Source organism: Heptranchias perlo, chromosome 20, assembly GCF_035084215.1.
Source record: "Heptranchias perlo isolate sHepPer1 chromosome 20, sHepPer1.hap1, whole genome shotgun sequence".
Lineage (NCBI taxonomy): Eukaryota > Metazoa > Chordata > Chondrichthyes > Hexanchiformes > Hexanchidae > Heptranchias > Heptranchias perlo.
Genome location: NC_090344.1, coordinates 16,517,941 through 16,541,301, shown reverse-complemented (window position 1 = coordinate 16,541,301; position 23,361 = coordinate 16,517,941). Strand labels below are relative to the sequence as shown.

Below are 23,361 nucleotides of genomic sequence, written 5' to 3'. Positions count from 1 at the left end.
TCGACTGGAGAAGCTGAAGTTGTTCCCTTAGAGCAGAGAAGGTTGAGTGGAGATTTGATAGAAGTGTTCAAAATCATGACGGGTTTAGATAAAGTAAATAAAGAGAAACTGCTCCCGTTGGCGGAAGGGTCGAGAACCAGAGGACGCAGATTTACGGTGGTTGACAAAAGAACCAAAGGCGATATGAGGAAAAAATTTTTAAACTAGCGAGTAGATATAATCTGGAATGCATCGGCTGAAAGGGTGGTGGAAGCAGAATTAATCGTGGTTTCTAAAAGGAATTGGATAAGTATTTGAAGGGAAAATATTTGCAGGTATACGTGGAAAGAACGGGGGAATGGGACGATCTGGATTGCACTTAAAGAGAGCCGGCACAGGCTCGATGGGCCGAATGGCTTCCATCTGTGCAGTGACGTTTCTATGATTCCCAATCTCCATCTTAAATTCTGCTAACTTGATGTCAGCTTTTTTCTATACTTTTATCTCTCGATCTCTCTCTGTCTTTGTCTCTCTGTGTTTCCCCCTGATGGACTTCTCAGGCAGCCTTGAACGGCCATAGCTGATCGAACCTGCGACACCAGCAGAGAAGGGTGAAGATAGAATGACTGAGACGGTAGGAAAAGTAAAAATCTAACCCAGATGATGAATTCGCAGCTAATGTCTACACATTAATGTCTCTTCGTCCTCACAGTGTAAACATCAGTAATTTTATTCCACTATAAAAAGAAAGAAAGTCTTGTATTTATAAAGCGCTTTTCACGACCTCAAGACGTCCCAAAGTGCTTTACAACCAATGAGGTATTTTTGAAGTGTAGTCACTGTTATACTTGTGGGAGAGTGGATAATCTGCGGATGCCGAGGGAGAGAACAATGTAACTTTAGAGCAATTAATTCTGCAAAGTCTCACTTGGCATTACAAGTCGCACATTGAAAACGAATGTGGTAAAGAGAGGCTAATATTGTTGATATGAAATAGTTAGTGTACAACTTCACATTGCTGCACATCGGAATAGAAAAAGTGATCGGATGGATTGTCGGATGGCCGATCGGCTGTGGGTGGCACCGAATTCTGCACTGGTTGCACCCTTTTGGTAGCAGTAGCTGTCAAGTTGTTTCATAGCTGCGATGGCCGAGTGGTTAAGGCGTTGGACTCGAAATCCAATGGGGTTTTCCTACGCAGGTTCGAGTCCTGCTCGTAGCGCTATTTCTTATAGATTTGTTCAATGCTCAAATAAATATGAACTGGAGTTAACGGACCGTGTTCCCTCCCTCAGACAGATGTTCCGGCGCGGCAAACTCTTCTAATTCGGAGCCAATGGTCACTTGCAAAGTTGCACGGCACGTGAAAGAATCTCTCCCAAGCTCCATCTTAAATTCTTTTCGTTCGCAAAGCTTGATATTTATCCGATTTGTTTCTATACTTTAATCTCTCCCTGTCTCTGTATCTTGACTCTCTGAGTTTTCCCCTGATGGACTTCTCAGGCTTTCTTGAACGGCCAAGGATGATCGAACCTGCAACACCAGCAGAGAAGGGTAAAGATGGAAAGACTGAGACGGAGGGAGAAGCAAAGGTGCAACCCAGCTGATGAATTTTTAGCTAATATACACACATTTATGTCTCTTCGCCCTTACAGTGAAAACATCAGCAATTTGAGTACAGTGCACTTATAGTAGAGTGTTCAAATGCGGATGTCGAGACAGACACCAATCGATCCGTTGCCATGGTGATGACCGAATCTAAACACTGGACCACAAGGAAACGCTGAAAATTATTTGCTGCGAACAGGCAGACCAACGCGGCCTTTCCTACTTGCCCCTTCGTAATTCAGGTAATTTTCCTGCCAGACAAGCTGCTCGCACAAAATGGCATTTTCTGTTCAAACCACTATCGCGACAGAAGGTGATGTTCTGGCAATGACAGCACCAATTGCAAGTAGGCATGTACATGAAATGGAAAGTCAGGTAAAATATTACCACAAGCTGCTGATGGACATGTTTCCATTTCCAAAATTCACGCATCGAATGCAGCTCCTGGGAAAACTGCAAGGCCACGCAGGTCCATCATAAATCATTTGAAGCAACTGCCATTTTAAAGTGGCATCTCCTGCTGCTTCTGTCGGGGGTGAACCGTACAGTTTGATTTTGTACAGAACTGTACAGAGAAGGAGCACGTATACTGGGGCTGTGAGATATTCTATATTATTCATATTTAACCATAAGAATATCCACAGACAGAAGCTGAAAAGAAGGGAGAGATAAGAGGCCTGAGAAAAAACACACAGTTGAATGAATCACGGGGGGTGCGCGACCTTGGGAGCTTCCCGATGGAGTGATGGTTAGAATTCAGTGTTCCCAAAAACCTCATGAGTTCGATTCCAAGTCAAGGAATTAACTTTAGCAAGAGTTATGAAATTATTAAATTAATGACATGAAACTAATTAAACCCTGTTGGTAGATGAATGACTGTTTTATTCACCATTAATCAAACGATAACTTTCTATTTCATACTGAAGGAGATGTTGACGTGGTTACCGAGAGACAGTCAAAACTTTAATCAGATTTTTATGCTTTGCAGATGATGAAATTTCATCATTTTACAAACTGTATCTTGAGGGTATGATTAAAAGCTCAGTGCAGCTGTTGTTAAATTTAAAATGAATAGGCAATTGTCGCCGTTGATCACAGGAACGCCCAAACCGGTTCTACGATCAAGATGAAAGTAACGCAACGAGCAACATCTGATACAAAAATCCCCACCGTTTTGCTTTTCCAACATAAAGGGTGCGCCATTTATTCTCTGAACACAGAAACAATCTGGTCTCGCTCACTACAGAAATCTCCATGTCACAGCGAACCAGCTCTCCTGCAGGGAGTGCGGCCTCCCTTCGGGCCTTTCGGGGGCTTGTCTGCCAAGGAGAATTGTGATATTCTTGCTTCCAAAACATACATTGAAACCCTGGAACTTTGAGGCGATGAATCCTGAGGAAAAATCAAATAAGAGTTCGAACCATCAAACTTCCGTGCTCACCGACAGCACCAACTAGACAGACGAAGAGGTCACCTGCTGAACCAATAATTAATTGGGCTAAACTTTGAGTTTGCAGCGACCAATATAACAACTGTCCACAGTCAGTCCAAAATGAATGGTTGAAGCTTGTCGGAGTGAAAATCCAAACAGCCGGTCTTCACTCTTAAAGCAGCAACTGTGAAGAAAAACATGCCGGAGAAAGACTCGATTTCAGCGCGGTGACAATGGACCAGAGTAAAGCTCAGTTAATATGATTGGTGAGTGGCTGGAGGGTGGATTTCGAACTCCTGATCGACCGCACTGTGCATTTTCCAGATCTGCTTGGAGAACCAATCCCTTCAATTCATCACTTACACGGACAATTCGATTCTCGGTTTCTTTTCGCTGACGCTTGGTGAAATTTTACAAATTGGAAGCGATCAGTGTCAAAGCTCACCACGTCACCGACATGCTCGCAGATACAAAGCGGCCACACTCTGCTTCAGCTGGATGAAAGCCGAGAGCGATTTCACGGTCAAATATAATGGCGAACAAAACTTATTCAAAGAAAGTGCAGGTCGTTGAGTTGCCTTTAAATTCCTGATTGTTCGCATTGAACTTCTTCCCAATGCGTTTGAGAGCCACGTGGGGCGATTCGGGGACTTAATTTCCTTTTATGCAAAAGTTTCAAATGCAGTTCAAGTCAAAAGCCCTGGGACCACTGTTGTTCACAATTTATCGGTGCTGGGACCATTGTTGTTCACAATTTATCGGTGCTGGGACCACTGTTGTTCACAATTTATCGGGGCTGGGACCACTGTTGATCACAATTTATCGGTGCTGTGACCACTGTTGATCACAATTCATTGGTGCTGGGACTACTTGTTCACAATTTATCGGTGCTGGGACCACTGTTGTTCACAATTTATCGGTGCTGGGGCCACTGTTGTTCACAATTTATCGGTGCTGGAGGAACTGTTGTTCACAAATTATCGGTGCTGGTGCCACTGTTGTTCACAATTTATCGGTGCCGGGACCACTGTTGTTCACAATTTATCGGTGCTGGGGCCACTGTTGTTCTCAATTTATCGATGCTGGGACCACTGTTGTTCAAAATTTATCGGTGCTGGGGCCACTGTTGTTCACAATTTATCGGTGATGGGATCACTGTTGTTCACAATTTATCGGTGCCGGGACCACTGTTGTTCACAATTTATCGGTGCTGGGACCACTGTTGTTCACAATTTATCGGTGCTGGGACCATTGTTGTTCACAATTGAAAGATGCTGGGATCATTGTTGTTCTCAATTTATCGGTGCTGGGACCACTGTTGTTCACAATTTATCGGTGATGGGACCCCTGTTGTTGACAATTTACATTAATGATTTGGTCACAGGAATCGGAAATACAAATTCGAAATTGACAGACAGCACATAATTGGGAGCTGTAGTTAATACAAAGGAAAAATGCGAAAAATACAGGAAGACATCAGTAAACTTGCAAAATTGGCGTGTAAATGGCAAATTAGTTTCAATATTTATTTTGTATTCCCTTGCCTTGTTTGCCCTCCCTAAATACATTACCTCATTCCCCAGATTGAATTGCATTTGCCACTATTCTATCCACCTGTCCAGTCCACTGATATCTTACTGCAGTCTACAGCTTCCCTCCTCACCATCAACCACACGACCAATTTTTGTATCTTCTGCAAACTTGTTAATAATACCCCGTACATTTAAATCCAAATCAATGATCTGTACTACGAAAAGCAGCGACCTAGTACGGATCCCTGCGGAACCCCACTCGAGACAGCCTTGCAGTCACAAAAACACCCGTCGACCATTACCCTTTGCTTCCTGCCACTCGGTCAATTTTGGATCAACTTGTCAATTTCCCTTGGATCCAATGGGCTTTTACATTTTTGACCAATCTGCCATGTAGGAATTTGTCAAAAGCCTCGCGAAAATCTGTGTCGACAAGAAACGCACGACCCTTATCCACCTTCCTTGATACCTCCTCAAAAAATTCAATTCTAACGACCTTCCCTGAACAAATCCATGCTGACTGTCCTTCATTAATCCGTGCCTTTCTAAATGAAGATTAATACTTTCCCCCAGAATTATGCTCAATACCGAGGTGAGGCTGACTGGCCTGCAATGATTCGATCTGTCCCTTTCTCCCTTTTTAAACAACGGTACAACTTCAGCAGTCCTCCAATCCTCCGACATCGCACCTGTAACCAGGGAGGATTGGAAAATGATGGTCAGAGCCTCCGCTATTTCCTTCCTTGCTTCTGTTAACAGCCTGTGATATATTTCATCCGGGCCTGGCGATTCAGGTGGAGTGATTTGGGGACTTCCTTTCCCTCTTTGCAAAAGTTTCCAACGCAGGTCAAGATCACAAGTCCAGGTCCAAATTAGGACTACTTCCGGGTTTGAACCTCAAATCGTGAATTATACCACGACCCCAACGAGCCCAGAAACAAGAACGTGTCTTCAAGTTAACGTGTTTCAAACACATTCCATGAGAGGTCTGTCTGGACAATGAAAGAATGATTTTGAACAGTCTTTCTGGGATCTGTTTCCTCCTGAACAAACACCAAGACCACAGTGTTATTTTGTCGCTTAATTGCACAAATTAGGTAAAATAACAAGCTACACAAGGAACTGCTGGGAGTTGAACCCAGGATCGCCTGTTAACTGGACAGATGCTTTAACCAGCTAAGCCACAGCGCCAAGTGATGATCTTACGGGTCCACGTCCTCATTAATATCTATTAGCGACACTTCACGTTTGGGGGTTCAGGCCGTTTTCTCTTTGTCTGTTTCGCTTGTCCGTTTCCCTGTGTATTTCGATGTTGCCTGCATTTCTCGCTTTGTTTATCTTTGTGTATCCATCAGTGCGGTGATACACGGATGATTATGTGTGATTGTATTTGTTACATTAAATAAATTAGGGCTTCAGACAATTCTCGCTCTGACATTGGAGAACTATTGAGCCGAACTTTACAGCGGAGTGTTGTTTATTGTGGTGCTGAAACTAAAAAATCGGAAGAGGAGCAAAAAGGGAAAAGGAGAAAAACGTGTGAGGGAAAATGAGGACAACTCTCAAGGTTTTTACAAGTATATTAAGAGAGAGAAGGGAGGCTTAGAGTAGTGTGGGCCCCTTAAAGACAGGTGGAGGTGAAATTGTAAGTGAAAATCAGGAAATGGTAGAGTTGCTAAATTTTTACTTTGCATCGGTCGTCACAGAAAATGATGAGGCTAACATACCAGAGACACGAGGAAAACTGTTAATAAATCAAGGGGTTTCGTACAAGTAAAATAATGGCAATGGAGAAAATAATTAGACTAAAGATAGACAAATCTCCAGGACCTGATTGTTACCACCCCAGGGGATTAAAAGGAACAGGTGAGGAAATTGTACATGCTTCAGTCATGATCGATCAAAACTTTCCTGAGTTAGGAATTTTTATTTAACGAAGCGCATCTTGATTGGAGGCTTCTGTTTCAGTAAGATCTCGAAGTGATAATTGAGAGACCGAAAATGTCGCTGTTTGACAGGAGCGCTGATGCTGTCGGTTGTTCGCTGCTCTCGTGTTGCACAATTGTTAAGAATGCGTTACTTATTTACAGCAGTATGGGCTCCAGATATGACCAGGTTGTGAGTTCGAGCGTCTTTTAAAACAATCAATCCTTTTACTCCGAACATTTTGACCGGAGTTCAAAGCACAACTGGTATGTTCCATAATGCATCTACTTCATAGTGTTCCCATGTGGGCACTTGTGTTCCTCTGGCCTACCGTCTTTCAATAGCAAGTGCCAGTTTACTTGTTCATCGGGGGAGAGGGGGCTTTTAGCGGCAGCTCATATGGCAAAGGGGCCGGTACGAGATCATTAAATCTAAAGAACCAAACAAACAATTCTGATTTTCTTCAAGCCGATATTCATCGGTTGGAAGTTTCTTGTGGGGAAAATTTGGAAGGGAAATATGCTGCCTGGTATCACTCTGTAACGGAAGAAATTATTCAGCTTACAGATGTTAATACGCTGAAAGTTCGTGAGGCCTTTTCCAGCTCCCGTGTGGGACAAGTTCATCTTTTGAGCCGCTGGGTAAAGTGTGATTTTAATTGCTGCTAACCAATGACAAGACATTTGACACAAACAAGAAGAATTGTAAACTCACGAGTTCACTGTCCATGTTTCTTACATCATGTTCAACAGGAACAAGGATTCTCCTCAACACGTTCCTGAGAATTTTAACAAACAGACCTCACCCTTGTTCGACGGCTGCAGGGATAATTCAGACACCTCTCATGAATATATACGATGGGAGCTTATGTAGTATCGAGCCTGGGTAGCTCAGTCGGTAGAGTATCAGACTTTTAAAGTGGGCAGTGAGCTGAAGGTCCAGCGTTTAACTCCCTGTCCAGGCTCCAAATTTCGAAACAGCTGGCAAGCTGTGTCTTTTCAGGGGGACCTGCGATGTGTTGTCAAAGTTTCGGTGGTATCTTGTTTCCCAGGGATGGGCAGTAATGCGCTGTCTGAGGCGGTTCCCGATCAGGAATTCAACTTTACTGTATTAGTTCACTGTATTAATTTCGCAAAACTCATTAAACCCTAAGAAAGAGGAATACTTGTTTAAATCGCCATTGATCAACCAGTAACTTTCTGTTTCCGGCTGAAAGAAATGATAACTTTTTTATGCGCTCATTCACCAGGGCGAATTTAGTGAGTTCAGAGGGGAAGTGAAAAAGGAAATGAGAGGCAAAGAGAAATATTACTATAGACTGACGGCCAACATAAAAGTGAATCCAAATGTCTTCGACAGGCATGTGAACAGTAAACGGGTAGTAAGGGGAGTGGTGAGGCCGATTAAGGAGATCTACTCATGGAGGCAGAGGGGATGGCCTCGGTACCAAATGAGTACTTTGCATCTATCTTTACCAAGGAAGAAGATGCTGCCAGAGTCTCAGCAAAGGAAGTTATAGTTGAGATACTGGATGGTCTAAAAATTGAAAAAGAAGAGGCACTTGAACGGCTGGCTGGACTTAAAGTAGATAAACCACCAGATCCGGATGGGATGAATGCTGGTTTGCTGAGGGAAGTAAGGGTGGAAATTGCGGAGGTACTGGCCATAATCTACCAACATACTTAGATATGTGGGTGGTGCCAGAGGACTGGAGAATTGCAGAGGTTACACCCTTGTTCAAAAAACTGTACGGATAAACCCAGCAATTATAGGCCAGACAGTTTCACCTCAGTGGTGGGGAAACTTTTAGAAACGATAATCCGGGACATAATTAACAGTCACTTGGACGAGGGTGGACTGATTAGGGAAAGCCAGCACGGATTTGATCAAGGCAAATCGTGGTTCACTAACCTGAAAGAGTTTTTTGATGAGGTAACAGAGCGGATGGATGAGGGCAATTCAGTTGATGTGGTGTATATGGACTTTCAAAAGGTGTTTGATAAAGTGCCGCATTGTAGGCTTATCATCAAGATTGCGGCACATAGAATAAAGGGGGCAGTAACAACATGAATGCATAATTGACTAAGAGCACGAAACAGAGATTACTGGTGAACGGTTGTTTTGCGAACTGGAGAGTTGTACAGTGGTGTTCCCCAGGGATCAGTGCTCGGACCACTGCTTTTCTTGATATATATTAATGAGTTGGACCAGAGTGCACAGAGCACAATTTCAAAATGTGCAGATGAAACAAACCTGGGAAGGGTAGTAAACAGTGTTAAGGACAGTGATAGACTTCAAAGGACATAGACAGGCTGGTGGCATGGGCGGAGACGTGGCAGATGAAATTTAACGCAGAAAAATGCGAAGAGATACATTTCGTTTGGAAGAACGAGGAGAGGCAATATAAACTCCAGGGCACAAATGTGAAAGCGGTACAGGAACAAAGAGAGGTTCATGTGTACAAATAGTTGAATGTGGCAGGGCAGGTTGAGAAAGCGGTTAAAAAGCAGTCGGGGTCCTGGGCTTTATAAATAGATGTTTCGAGTGCAAAAGTTTCGAAGTCAGGATGAAACATTATAACACACTGGTTCGAACACAACTGAAGTATTGTGTCCGGTTCGGGACACCGCACTTCAGGAAAGATGTGAAGGCCTTGGAGGGGGAGCAGAAAAAAATTACCAGCATAATTGCAGGGATGAGGGACTTTAGTTACGAGGATAGACTGGAGAATCTGAGATTGTTCTCCTTGGAACAGAGACGGGTTTGTGGAGATTTGATAGAGGTATTCAAAATCATGAAGGATCTCGACGTAGAAGATGGAGAGAAACTGTTCCCATTGGCGGAAGGGTCAAGAACCAGAGGACATCGGTTTCAGGTGATTGGCAACATAACCAAAGGTGACATGAGGAAAAACTTTTTCACACAGCAAGAGGTTCGGATCTGGAATGCACTGCCCGAGGGTGAGATGGAGGCAGATTCAATCATGGCCTTCAAAAGGGAACTGGATAAGTACTTGAAAGGAAAAAAAATGCAGGGCTTCGGGGAAAGGCGGGGGAGTGTTTCTAGCTGGATTGCTGTTGCAGAGAGCGAGCACGGACTCGATGGGCCGAATGGCCTCTTTCCGTGCTGCAGCCTTTCCATGATTCAACTCAATGTGCATGAGGCGATGCAAAGGGAACAGAGCGTGCCGCAAATCGACACACCTCTCAGTATCCTCCCAAGCAATGTAGTTTAAGAGCAAATAATTCTGAAACGTCTCACTTGACAACTCAAGTCGTACACTCGAAACCAATTTGGTAAAGGGAGACTAATATTGGTGATTGGAAATATTTGGTGTGCAACTTGATATTGCTGGACACCGGAGCAGAAAACGAGATTGGATGCACAGACCTGGTCTGAAAGGATGGCCGATCGGCTGTGGGAGGCAACGAACTTTTACACTGGCTGCAAAGGTGAAGTAACAGCGGCTCGTTTGTCTAGGGGTATGATTCTCGCTTAGGGCGTTTCATTGAGTGATATGCGAGAGGTCCCGGGTTCAAATCCCGGACGAGCCCTCCTTTTAGTGAAAAGTCACCAATTGGCTTCTGACATGTTTTCAGTGTTGCTGTTGGTGGAACTGAATTCCATCCAGAGGATGTTTGAGCTCCAGTGGACTCAATGCCGGAGTATCGTCGGCGCAACACACGTGAAGGAAATAAAATGTCTCAAGATGATGAGGAGTTTGAAGCTAAATTTGGATTTTTTTCCAATTCTGGCGGATATTAGATGACGGGATAGAAAGCCACATATCCAAGTTTGCCGATGACACCAAGATGGGCAGCATTTTCAGCAGTGCAGATGGAAACATAAAATTACAGAGAGGCATTAATATAATAAATGAATGGGTAAAATTGTGGCAAATCGATAGCAATTTAGTCAAGTGTGAGGTCATCCACTTTGGACCAAAACGGATAGATCAGAATACTTTGTAAATGGTGAAAAGCTCGAAACAGTGGAGGTCCAAAAAGACTGATGTGTCCATCTACATACATCATTAAAATGTCATTGACAGGTACAAAAAATAATCAAAAATGTTAATGGAATGTTGGTCTTTATATCTCGAGGACGAGAATACAAGGGGATAGGCATTATGATACAGCTATACAAAGCCCTGGTTAGACCACACATGAAGTACTGTATTCAGTTCTGGGCAACGCACCTTCGGAAGGATATATTGGCTGTGGAGCGAGTGCAGCTTCGGTTTACTGGAATGTTACCTGGACCCCAAGGGTTAAATTACGCGGAGAGATTACATAAACTCGGGTTTACCTCGAATTTAGTAGATTTAGAGCTGATTTGATCGAACTTTTCAAAATATTAAGGGAAACTGATGGAGTAGATAGAGAAAAACTATTTCCGCCGGTTGGGATGTCTAGGACTCGGGAACATCGCCTAAATATTAGGGTCAGGACTTTCAGGAGTGAAGTTGGGAAACACCTCTGCAAGCAAAGGGAGGTAGAAGTTTGGAACTCTCTTCCGCAAACCGCAGTTGATGCGAACTGAATTGTTAATTTTATACCTGAGATTGATCGATTTTTGTTAACTGAAGTTATTAAGCGATACGGGGCGAAAGCGATTATCTGGAGTTCGGTCACATATCAGCCATGATCTGTTTGAATTGCGGAACAGGCTCGAGGGGAGAAATGGCAGACTTATATTCCTCAGCTCCTCATTGGTGAGAATGATTCTGCATTGGCCGGAAATCGAACCAAAGTCTCCCGCATAAGAGGTGAGAATTCGACCCCTGCACAACCAATGCGCGCGTTCTTAATAGCGGCAAGTGTCCATTTGGAATCCGATCTGAACGAACATGTCGTTTACAGCTGCGGTGGCCGAGTGTTTAAAGCGTTGGACTCAAAATTCAATTGAGGTTTTCCTGCCCAGGTTTGAATTCTGATCGCAGAGCAACTGTTTAAAGATTACTTCAGTGCTGAAATAGATTAATTGGAGTTAATTGACCGCATTTATCTCTCTCCCAGAATGAGACATTCGACAGCGTGGCCGGTGCTTTTAATTAGTGTCAGATCTTCTCTTGCAAGATTTCAAGACCCGAGAAGGAATCTCTCCCAATCTGTAACTTAAATTCTGCTAGTTTGCAAAACCTGACATTTCCACTCTTCATTTTCTTTGCCTGCATCTCTCTATCTCTCCCTGTCTCTGTCTTTTGTCTCTCTGTGTTGTCCCCGATGGACTTCTCAGGCTTCGTTGAACGGCGAGAGCTGATCGAACCTGCAATAATATCAGAGAATGTGGAAGAAAAAAAAGACGGAGACAGTAGGAAAAGTAAAGGTGCAACCCAGCTGATAAATTCGTAGCTAATGTATCCACATTCATGGATTTTCGCTCTCATCGTGAATGAAAGCAGCAATTTGAGTAAAGTGTACTTATGGTGGAGTGTAAACTATGACGATGCCGAGACAGACGACAATGTCGTTTCAGAGTAATTCATTCTGTAAAGTGTTACTTGATAATACAAGTCGTACATTCAAAACTAATTTGATATTGTTGATATGATATAATTAGTGCAGAACCTGACATTGTTCTACATCGTATATCGTACAAGAAAGCGGAATTGTATGGACATGGTGTTCTGAAAGGATGGCGGATCGGCTGCTTCGCAGCGAAATTTTACAGTGGCTGCACGGCTCTGTTGCCAGTTGGTCTTTGGGTCTGATTCTCGCTCAAGGTGTTTCACGGGTTCAAATCCCGGATGAGCTCCGTTGTGTCCCCATTTTTAGTCAAAAATCACCAATTGGCTTCTCATTTCCTTTCAGCGGTGCAGAAGGCAGGTTTGACTTATCTCCAGCAGAGCATGTTTGAGCACCAGAGGACAGAATGCAGAGGGTTTGTCCACGAAAGACACGTGGATGAAATGAAGATAATCTTTCAAGAAGTTGTACAGATTGAAGCCGGCACATGAATTTATCCCAATTCAGGCGATTTCATGGGTACAGATACAAAAGGTAAAGGAAGCTGCATTGGACTGCAACCAAACCCCTGGTTTCCCACCGGCAGGCGAGGGTTCTACACTGAACCACCAATGCACGCATGGCTGCAGTTTGCACGTGTAGCGTTGGATAAAAGTCTGGAACATGCAGTCTGGTAGAGTTCCTGTGATAAGCCTGCGCAGTCTGCTCTACAGCCGCGTGCTACCTGTGGGTGACCAAACGAGTGGATCAAGCATGGTCTTGAAATTGACTGAGATTCGAAATCACTTCACACCGCCACTGTAAAATGGTTAAATAAATAACAGCTGTAGTTTCCAAGCAATGTTTACTTCTCTCAGAAATAAAGTTATAATCCAGCCCTATGTGCATCTCACGACATGAGACGAATTTCCTTTAAGCTGCAGCTTAAATTCTGCTCAATCACAGAATTGGAAATTTAGACTATTTTTCTTTGCATGTATCTCTCTATCTCTGTCTGCGTTTCTTCACTTTCGGTGTTGCTCCCTAATTGACTTATCAGGCTTCCTTCAACGGCCAGGTCTGGAAACCCGGGATGGGAAAAGGCTGTCGGTTCTTCGTCCAATTGTTGGATTTCGATGGGATGAGTTTTGCTATTTTCAGTCTCCGTTTTCGGGAAATATAAACTCAGATGGGTTTTCACCTCCTCGGGTCCCGACACCTTCGGGTAATGTGAATGAACCCGATCTATCGTTCGGTCTTAATATCTGTATTCTCATTGTTTAACAATAAAATTACGGGGTTACAGTTATTTTCAGGACACATTTTAGAAATTAACACATAACAGACTTATTCGAAAACTAGAAGCACGTGGGATTAAAGGGCCGGTGTTAACGTGGGCAAGGAATTGGCTAAGGGAAAGGAGGCAGAGATTCGTGGTGAACAGATGTTTTTTCTGACTGGTGAGAAATATGCAGTGGAATCCCCCAGGGGTCGGTATTAGGATTATTGCTTTTCTTGTTACATATAAATGACTTGGATGTGGGAAAGGGGAGTACAATTTCGAAGTTTCCGGATGATACAAAACTTGGCAACGTAGTAAATCGTGAGCAAGATAATAGCAGAATTCAGGATGAGATGGATCGACTGGTGAAATGGGCGGTCACGTGACAGATTTAACGCCGATCAGTGTGAAGTGATGCACTTTTGGAAGAAGAACATGGAGAGGCAGTATAATCTAAATGGAACAATTTATGGGGGTTCCAAGAGCAGAGGGGCCTGCGGGTTCATATTCATAAAACAAGGCAAGCTGATAAGGTGGTTAAGAAAGCATATTGGATACTTGGCTTTGTAAACAGGGGCATTGAATACAAAAAAAAAGGAAATCATACTAATCCTTACAAATCAGTGGTTCGGCCTCAGCTGAAGTATATTGAACAGATCTGGGCACCACACTTTAGGATGAAAAGGCATTGAAGAGGATTCAGAGCAGGTTGACCTGGATGACACCAGTGATGAGGGACTTCAGTTTTGCGGAGAGATTGGAGAAGCTGGGATTGTTCTCCTTACAGCAGAGATGGTTAACGGGAGACCTAACAGAGATATTCAAAATAATGAGGGGTTTTGAAAGAGCAAGTAGGGAGAAACTGTTTCCTCTGGTAAGTGGGTCGGTAACCAGTGATCACAGATTTAAAATAATTGGCAAAAGAACTAGAGGGGAATTGAGAAGAATTTTTTTCACACAGAGGGTTGTTAAGATCAGGAACGCACTTCCTGAAAGGATGGTGGAAGCAGATTCCATAGGATCATTCAAAAGGCAATTGGACATAATTGAAGAGGACTAATTTGCAGTGTTATGGGGAAAAATCTGGGGTGTGGGTCTAATTTGGACAGATCTTCGAAAAAGCCGACACTGGCACGACGGCCGAATGGGCTCCTTCTGTGCTGTAATATTCTATGATTCTATGATTACCTTCTGAATCATTGCAGTTGATGCTATTCAGTGTTGAGCAACCAAGGAAATTATAACCGTGATATTCGGCTTCTCCATTCCCTTATGAATACCGCAGATTATAATGTCCAGGCGGGGGTGGGACTGAATGGGGGATAGAGTGCGGAGATTGGAATGGAAGCCCAGCAGAATGAACTTGGTCTCATCAGTTTTTGTTATTTTTCCTACCAGTTGCCCGAAGCAGGCGGTGAACCTTCTTCTCGAGAGAAGATCGTCATTTCAGTTCAGAAGGAAAAAGGTATCAAGAAAATAGGGTAAAACGCACACAGAATGATCCGGGACTTACACCACACCCCTTTTAAACAGACACAGATACGGAATAATCCGGGACTAACAGTACGTCCCTTTTTAACGGAAACAGACACGGAATGATCCGGTCATAAATCTTCATTATGGTCCATAAGTTTCTCTTCCGTTGACCATAAGATTTACTCTTTTTACAATGACACCAATGTACAATCTGATACTTCGCGACCATACAATCTCAACACCTACCTGGAAGGAACTGTCGCTGATTTCAGCAAACAATGCAATACCCACGGTCTGCCGTTTCGAGAAGGATGGGACTTTGACCAGATCTTCTGGGTGGACTGAATGAGAGAAACAAAACTTGAACAAAATAACGACGAGGATGGGATTCGAACCCACGCGTGCATAGCACAATGGATTAGCAGTCCATCGCCTTAACCTCTCGGCCACCTCGTCGCATGCGGAATTAAGCGAAAGCTCCTTTATTCAAAATGAAAATACTGGCTATGTTGCCAATCTGAAATAAAAACTGTAAATGTGTTTATCCTCAGCAGGTCAGGCAGAATCTTTAGACATAGAAACAGAGTTAACGTTTCAGGTCGATGACCATCACATGAGTATTCCAACTCACTCAACTTGCGCCTTGTCGATGGTTGAACGGCTTTGGGGAATTAGAAGGTGAGTGACTTGGCTCAGAATATCCAGCGTCTGACCTGCTCTTGTAACCACAGTATGTATATGGCTGGTCCAGTTATGTTTCTGGTTAATGATAACCACTAGTATGTTGATGGTGGGGGTTCGGCGACGTTAATACCAAATCCCAACAGAAGAGATTTAATGTAAAGATTCCAGGGATGAGGGGTATATGTTTCATGGATAGATTGGAGAAGCTGGGGCTGTTCTGCTTGGAACAGAGACGGTTCCGAGGAGATTTGATAGAGGTATTCAAAATCATGAAGGATCTGGACAGAGTGGATAGAGAGAAACTGTTCCTATTGGCGGAAGGTTCAAGGACCAGAGAACATAGATTTAAGGTGTTTGGCAAAAGAACCAAAGGTGACATGAGGAAAAACTTTTCTACACAGCGAGTGTTTAGGATCTGGAATACACCGCCCGAGGGGGTGGTGGCGGCAGATTCAATCATGGTCTTCAACAAGGAACTGGATAAGTATTTGAAACGAAAGAAAATACAGGGCGACAGGGATAGGGTGGGGGAGTTGGTCTATCTGGGTTGAACTTGCAGAGAGCCGGCACGGACTCGATGTGCCGAATGGCCACTTTTCGTGCTGTGACCTTTCTATGATTCTATTCTATTTGTGGGAGGCGATGCAAAGCGACCGGAGCCTGACGTAAATCGACCTGCTCATGTACATTCCATGATAATAAATCCTAGTGTGATGCAAAGAAGAAATTCATAATTATGGTCCATATCTTTTATATTATACTGACTATAAGAGGTACTCGGTTCACCAGGGCGCCATTGTGCACATTGATTGATACTTCACCGAGATCACACCTTACCGTCCCAACACCTCCGTCTAAGAAACAGTTGGGTGGCAATCCAGACTTTGCTGAATTGTGCAAACAGGTGTAAACCAGCAATGCGGAAAAGCACTTCTTATCAAAGAAGGGTTTTTGGTGAGGCGGCCAAAATGAAAAACTCTACAAATTCTGGCAGCAGTAAGATTCAAGCCCACATAATTCAGAGATGGAAGCCAGTATCTTAGACAGCGAAGTTACTCACGCACATGGCAAATCCTTCAGTTCTGATGATTCAGGTCATCGAACTGAAACGTTTCCTCTGGTTCTTTCTCCACAGGTGCTGCCTGACTTGCTCAGCGTTTTCAGCATTTTCTGTTTTCATTTTTGTGATTTCACAATGACTGTTTTCCTGAAAACACCCAATTTGACCCAAGGACGCAGCTCGCACTTCACTTTCCCCAAGCGCTTAAAGTCTGTCGTTTCCGAACAAAATCCCCTCCGCGCCGAACTTTCAAAGGACCTTTCGCTCACGGCCAATCTCCTGTAATCGACACCTTTTCACCATTGCCGCTCTTCTCATTTCTCCTCATTCCTTTTCAATCGGACATTTCCACAGACCTTTCAAGATCAAGCGGAACATTTCCAACTTTCCTGCACCGCCCAGATTGCCAAAAATGCACCTTTCAGTCGTCATTCGCAGCTATGTAGCGCCGCCCGTCTCCCCCGCACATCAACTGCTCGGGGAAAAGCGCCAACGACCATGAAAACAAAACCCAGTTCTTCAGTTAACATCCCCCGTGTCACAAGATACCCCATGGAAATTTCACGAATGCCAGTCCTGATTTCTAAGTGCTTGTCCCTGGAGCAGACACGCAGATGGAAATGTATCGACTGGTTTCAAGGCACAAATGAACATTGATGCGAACGGGATATGTGTCCACGAGCAACAGCGGTCGATGTAGAGCAAACTTAAAGGCATAAGAAAGTGAAAGTGAATGTTAGAGTAGCAAGGCCGCAGTAAAGTCTCAATGAAATGGACCATGATTGTGGAAGGAAGACAAAGCTGGAAGAAGCGGCGGGTCTGAATTTTGGATCATCCAGCAGAGAGACATGAAAGAACAAAAACAGGATACAGACAAAGGTGCTGGAGGCAGAAAGAAAAAGAACGAATTAAGAGGAATGAAAAGAGAGTGACTTACTTGAGAGCGAAGAGACATTAATGTGTAGACATTGGCTGCAGCAGCTGGATTGCCCCTTTACTTTTTCTACCGTCTCAGTCTTTCTTTCACTTTCTCTGCTGGTGTTGCAGGTTCGACCAGCCGTCGCCGTTCAAGGAAGCCTGAGAAGTCCATCAGGGGACAACACAAAAGACCGAGACAGGGAGAGGTAGAGAAATGCATGCAAAGAAAATAAAGAGAATAAATAGAATCATACAATCATAAAATGGTTACAGCACAGAAGGAGGCTATTCGGTCCATCGAGCCCGTGCCGGTTCATTGTAAGAGCGATCCAAATCGTCCCACTCCCCCGCCTCTTCCCGTTAGACCTGCATTTTTTTCCCTTCAACTATTATCAAATTTCTTTTTGAAAGCCACGATTGAATCTACTTCCACCGCCCTTTCAGGCAGCACATTCCAGATTATCACTACTCGATGGGTAAAAAAAGTGTTTCCCCATGTCGCCTTTGGTTCTTTTGCCAATCACCTTAAATCTGTGTCCTCTGGTTCTCGACTCTTCCGCCAATGGGAACAGTTTCTATTTATTGACTTTATCGAAACCCTTCATGGTTTTGAACACTTCTATCAAATCTCCTTTTAATGTTCTCTGCTCTGAGGAGAAGAACCACAGCACGGGGTAAATGCGATCAATTAGCTTCAATTCATTTACTTGAGCATTAAGCAGCTCTTTAAACGTTCCTGTGACATGATGGTAGCGCGACCTCGCGGTCCAGGGTGTTTAATCAACTTTCTATGGAGGCGTGGGTTTCAATCCCACTGCTGTTAGAATTTCTGCCAATGTTTATTTTGACCTGTTCGCAGAAAACCCGAATGCAGTGCGATGGAGCAGAGGCTGTGAGATAAGCTGAAAGTCAAAGTGCAGATATTATTTTCATCACGGGGACAGGACACGTTTCTACAGGTCAGGGCCTCTCGCCTTACGATTCTTTCCAGCAGAGTGGGACAGGTGATCAAAGTAACCGGGCTCCAGCGGCGCAATCGGTCAGTGCGCGGTCCTTATATGGTATTACAGGGTCGGGAATGTTCGTCGAGTCTCACCGAGATCAACCAATCCTTTTCCTTGTGAACATTTCGACTGGAGTTGAAGGTATAATTGGTGTGTTCCAAAATGCATCTACTTATTTTAATTGCCATGTGGTTCCTCCGGACTACGCTGTTGCAATAACGGATGATATGTTTACTGTTATGAGTTTGCAGGAGGGAGGCTGCGGAATTGGAGCCACAAACTATGATTTCGGTCCATTTACAAATTATGGGATTTAGCTTGAGCTTTAAATCAGCGCGTTAGACCGCTCAGGCACGATACTTTCCATCTTGCGATCTTCAGGAGCTACTTTTACAGGAATAGAATTACTGCAAACAAGAATTCTACCCCTCAAGCACCAATGTTCGCAGGCAGCAGGATGCATGTGTCCAGTTAGATGATGAGCCTCCTTCTTGAGAGTGTTTCGCCAATCCAGCTCAGAGTGGATTAAACATTATAAATTCGGGTGGGACTGGAGCCACTTGTGTAAGAGGAAGTGGAGGGGGTTGTTTCCCTTCCTTGACGAACGTTATTGATCCTGTTGCTGTTTTGCTGCAAAATTTTACTTCCCAGCGCCGAAGTCGCTCGTTTTAACAGCGGGTCAACATCAAAAGGCGTGGAGAAAATGAGGGCTCGTCCGCGATCTCTCGCATATTTCAATCAGTAAACCCGAATCAAGAATCATTCCCCTGGACCAACGAGCCTGCTGAAAAAATAGCACCAAGTAGCGATATGCGAGGGTGACTTTCTGAGTATCAGCGCCCACTTTCCCCAAATCTCCTTTAAAGTACAGTAAATAAAAATATGCCCGTACATGAGTGAAAAGTTATAAAGCTAATTTCTTCTATGTTGGGTTTTGTTTCGGGTTCCCGATGCTGTTCTAGGTGACTGGGGACGGTTCATGAGTTAACGGGTGTAAGGTTGCGATACTCCGGTGTAAGCGTGCAGATCCTCCGGTGTAAGCGTGCAGATACTCCGGTGTAAGCGTGCAGATACTCCGGTGTAAGGGTGCAGATACTCGGATTTAAGGGTGCAGATACTCGGATTTAAGGGTGCAGATACTCGGATTTAAGGGTGCAGATCTTCGGATGTAAGGATTTGTTGCCGCGACTGAAATGCGGCTTAGAACTGTTGTTATTGTCCGAGGCAGCGCTGCAGGATCCTTTAATGATCTCTCACAAATGAACTGAAACCTTTCGGAATGTGAAGACAATTTTGCGTTCAAAAATAAAGGTATTGACATTCATTGTGGAAACAATCTGGTGTCACTCACTGCAGAAATATCCATGTCAGAGTGAAGCGGCTCTCCTGCCACCTTCGGACCTTGTCTGTCAAGAAGAATTCTGATTTCCGTGAAGCCAATCACAGGTTAAATGGCGGAAGATCGGCCGTACTCAGCTGGCCATCGAAACCGAGCATTTATTTTGCAACCAAAGCACACATTGGAAACCAGTAAATGCGAGACCATGAACCTTAAGGTAAAAGTTACCCTTGCGTCCCTTGGTGGGCTCGAATTACTAACCTTTCTATTAATAGCCGAACGCGCAAACCGATTGTGCGACAGAGAAGCGATACGTTCGCTATTGGACCACTAATTCAACGAGCTAAAAATTCAGGTTGCAGCGATCAATATAACATCTCTCTACTATCAGTTTACTTTTCTAAAATAAAGTGTGTGAAGTTTGCACGAGTCAAAATCTGTGCTGTATTATTTCTGAACATTAAACTCACCTTGCCATTAAACACCTGTATGTTGGAAGACTCAGTCCCCTCATGGCAGATAGGGTTGATCTTTCAAGCTGTGATTCGCCATTCTTCATTCTCTCCCAATAATATAGAGGTTTGCTGAAATTGTGATGAGTTGAAATGAGCAGGTCCAACGAGCAGGTCTCTGACACTACACGGTGTACACAAAGTTGTCTCTTGCACTTACATTCAGGCGGGCGGCAGTTTTCACTCTTAAACCAGTAACTATGGTGTTAAGAAGAAAAAGGCCGAAAAATACTCGATTTCAGCGCGGTGACACTGGGCCAGAGTAAAGTTCAGTTAATGTGATTGCCGAGTGGCGAGAGGGTGGATTTGTAACTCCTGTGCGGCTGCGCTGCGCATTGTCCAAATCTGCTTGGAGCGATATTCTCTTCAATTCATCACTTGCAGGGACATTTGATTCCATATTTCTTTTCTCTGGTGCTTGGTGAGATTTCAGAAGTTGAAAACGACCCGTGCTTACCCCAACCTCGTCAATTACACGCTGACAGATACAAAGCGGTCACACTCTGGTTCATTGAGATGAAAACCGGGAGCGATTTTACCGTCGAATGCAAAGGCGAACAAAACTCATTCAAAGAAAGTGCAGGTCATTGAGGTGCCTTTAAATTGCTAAGTGTTTGCACTGAACTTCTTCCCAAAGCGTTTGTGATTCACATGGTGTGATTTGGGGATTTCTCCCTCTTTGCAAAAGTTCCATCCGCAGTTCAAGATCAAAAGTCGAGGGCAAAATGAGGCGCCTTCCTGAAATTTGGGAACTAGGGAAGCAGACTTTAGAGCAAGGTTCTGTTTATTGAGAAAAAGCAGATACAATATTCATCCCGGTAACGATCCAGAATCCGATCAGCTCGAAAAGTAACGGTTACCCCGGCGGGATTTGAACACGCGGCCTTCTGGTGGAGCAGTGAGTGATGTGGATAGAAGGAGGAAGTTGAAAAGTGGGAAATGATAGATTCAGTGAGTGGGCAAAACTGTGGCAAACAGAGTTCAATGTGAGTGAGAGCGAGGTCATCCACTTTAAATCTAAGAAATATGAATCAGAGTATTTTCCAAATGCTGATAAGCTCGGAACTGTGGAGGAGCAGAGAAATGTAGGGGTCCTTCCACAGAAATCACTTCAAACTAGAAAAGGTACAAAAAAGGTTTGAATTTTTCAATGAGATGTTAGTAACGGCTGGTCAGCTTGCCAGATTAATACATGCCATAAGTTCGTGATCGCGGGTTTGATTCCTGTCTGGGCTAATAAGGGGCTTTGTTTTGGGTTTTCGTAATTTTAAAATCCAAGCTTTACAAACAGATCCACAGACAAATTCACGGGACAATTTTATTGAATAACATCCATTGTAACTTTACCCCTGGGCCGGAGAAACACGTCTTTCTTTTTTCTTTTTCTTTCTCCGGTTTGCAGATGAACGTTTAACTCGCGGCCTGTTCCCGTTAATGATCATCAGCAACAACAGAGAGACAGAGCGGGTCTGACCGCCCCGAGATGTGGAAAACGGATCAGTTCAGAACAAATGCATCAAATCAAATAGTCACCCGGCGCCGAGAGAGACAAAACCAAGAGAAAAAGGCAGAAGGTAACAGAGAAATAAAAAACAAAAAAAGACGATAGAAATATTTCCCATCCTTCATGTCTCTCTATTCAATCCCCAATCCTTCAGTGGCGGGAATAAAATTTCACTGTAAATAAATGTCAGAATCGACCCAAAGATGAAGAAACTAAACAACCAAAAACTGCCAAACACGGGATTGAACCAAAGACCTTTAAATTTTCAGTCCAATGCAATCCCGACTGAGCTATTGGGACACCAAAGCAAATACAACTTTTCTTCATTGACTTGCAAGAAAATATAAACCCGCGAGGCCATGCCCCTCCTGTTCATTACCGCACTTCATAGATAAATATCGCTCTCATGTATACACACAAGCAGTTCATGTATAAACATCACACGCATATATACACACCCACAGTTCATATATAAACATCGCACTTATATATACACACAGAGAGTTCATGGATAAATATCACACTTATATCTACACACCCACAGATCATATACAAAGAAAACACATATATGCACACCCACAGTTCATATATAAACATCACACTCAGATGTACACACCATCAGATCATCCATAAACATTGCACTCATATAGATACACCCACAGTTCATATATAAACATCGCACTCATATAGATACACCCACAGTTCATATATAAACATCGCACTCATATATGCACACACACAGTTCATATATAAATATCGCACTTATAAATACACACCCACAGTACATATATAAGCATCACATTCAAATATACACACACACAGTTCATATATAAACAACACACTCATATATACATACCCACAGCTCATATATAAACATCGCGCTTATAAATACACACCCACAGTTCATATATAAGCATCACACTCATATATACACACCCACAGTTCATAAGTAAACATCGCACTCAAAAATACACACCCACAGTTCATAAGTAAACATCGCACTCATATATAAATAGCCACAGTTCATATATAAACATCGGACAAAGAAGTACGCACCCACATTTCATATGTAAACATCACAGTCATATATACACACCCACAGTTCATATCTAAAAGGCACATTCATATATACATACACACAGCTCAGATATAAACATTGCACTCATATATACACACTCACAGTTCATATATAAACATCGCACTCATATATACGCACCAGCAGTTCATATTTAAACATCACACTCGTATATACTTACCCACAATGCATATTTAAACATCACAAATATATATACACAACCACAGTTCATATTTAAACATCGCACTCATATAGACACTCCCACAGTTTAGGAAACAGCAGCGCACTAAAACTTACACACTGAGTTTATAGGAGGGAGATCGGTTCCCACCGCCGCTAGAGCTCTCGAAGTGGCAGAGGCGGAAGCACCAGGAGCCGAACAAACTCTGGATCCCATCGTCAACACAGGCAGGTAGATCCACCTGTGAAATTGCATCGCACTTGTGTATGAGGGAGGGTAATGGCTTCTGAGAAGGAACAAGGGGGTCTAATTGCTTCTTAGTGGAGATCCGGTGGGGCAAGGGGAACCCAGAGAGGGGAAGGGACTATGAGAGGATATTAGAGAGTGTAAGTGGGTCACAGG

The 23,361-nt window shown here is 43.6% G+C and overlaps 3 non-coding genes across 3 annotated transcripts; 2 read left to right on the top strand and 1 right to left on the bottom strand.

Annotated features, from left to right (window-relative positions):
* Positions 1-1,119: 1,119 nt before the first annotated feature.
* Positions 1,120-1,201, top strand: trnas-cga (transfer RNA serine (anticodon CGA)). The gene has a single exon. It is a non-coding gene; the product is annotated as a tRNA-Ser (tRNA).
* An 8,741-nt stretch (positions 1,202-9,942) lies between these two features.
* trnap-agg (transfer RNA proline (anticodon AGG)) lies at positions 9,943-10,031 on the top strand. The gene is given in 2 exon segments: positions 9,943-9,978; positions 9,996-10,031. It is a non-coding gene; the product is annotated as a tRNA-Pro (tRNA).
* Positions 10,032-15,056: 5,025 nt separating this feature from the next.
* trnas-gcu (transfer RNA serine (anticodon GCU)) lies at positions 15,057-15,138 on the bottom strand. The gene has a single exon. It is a non-coding gene; the product is annotated as a tRNA-Ser (tRNA).
* Positions 15,139-23,361: the final 8,223 nt, after the last annotated feature.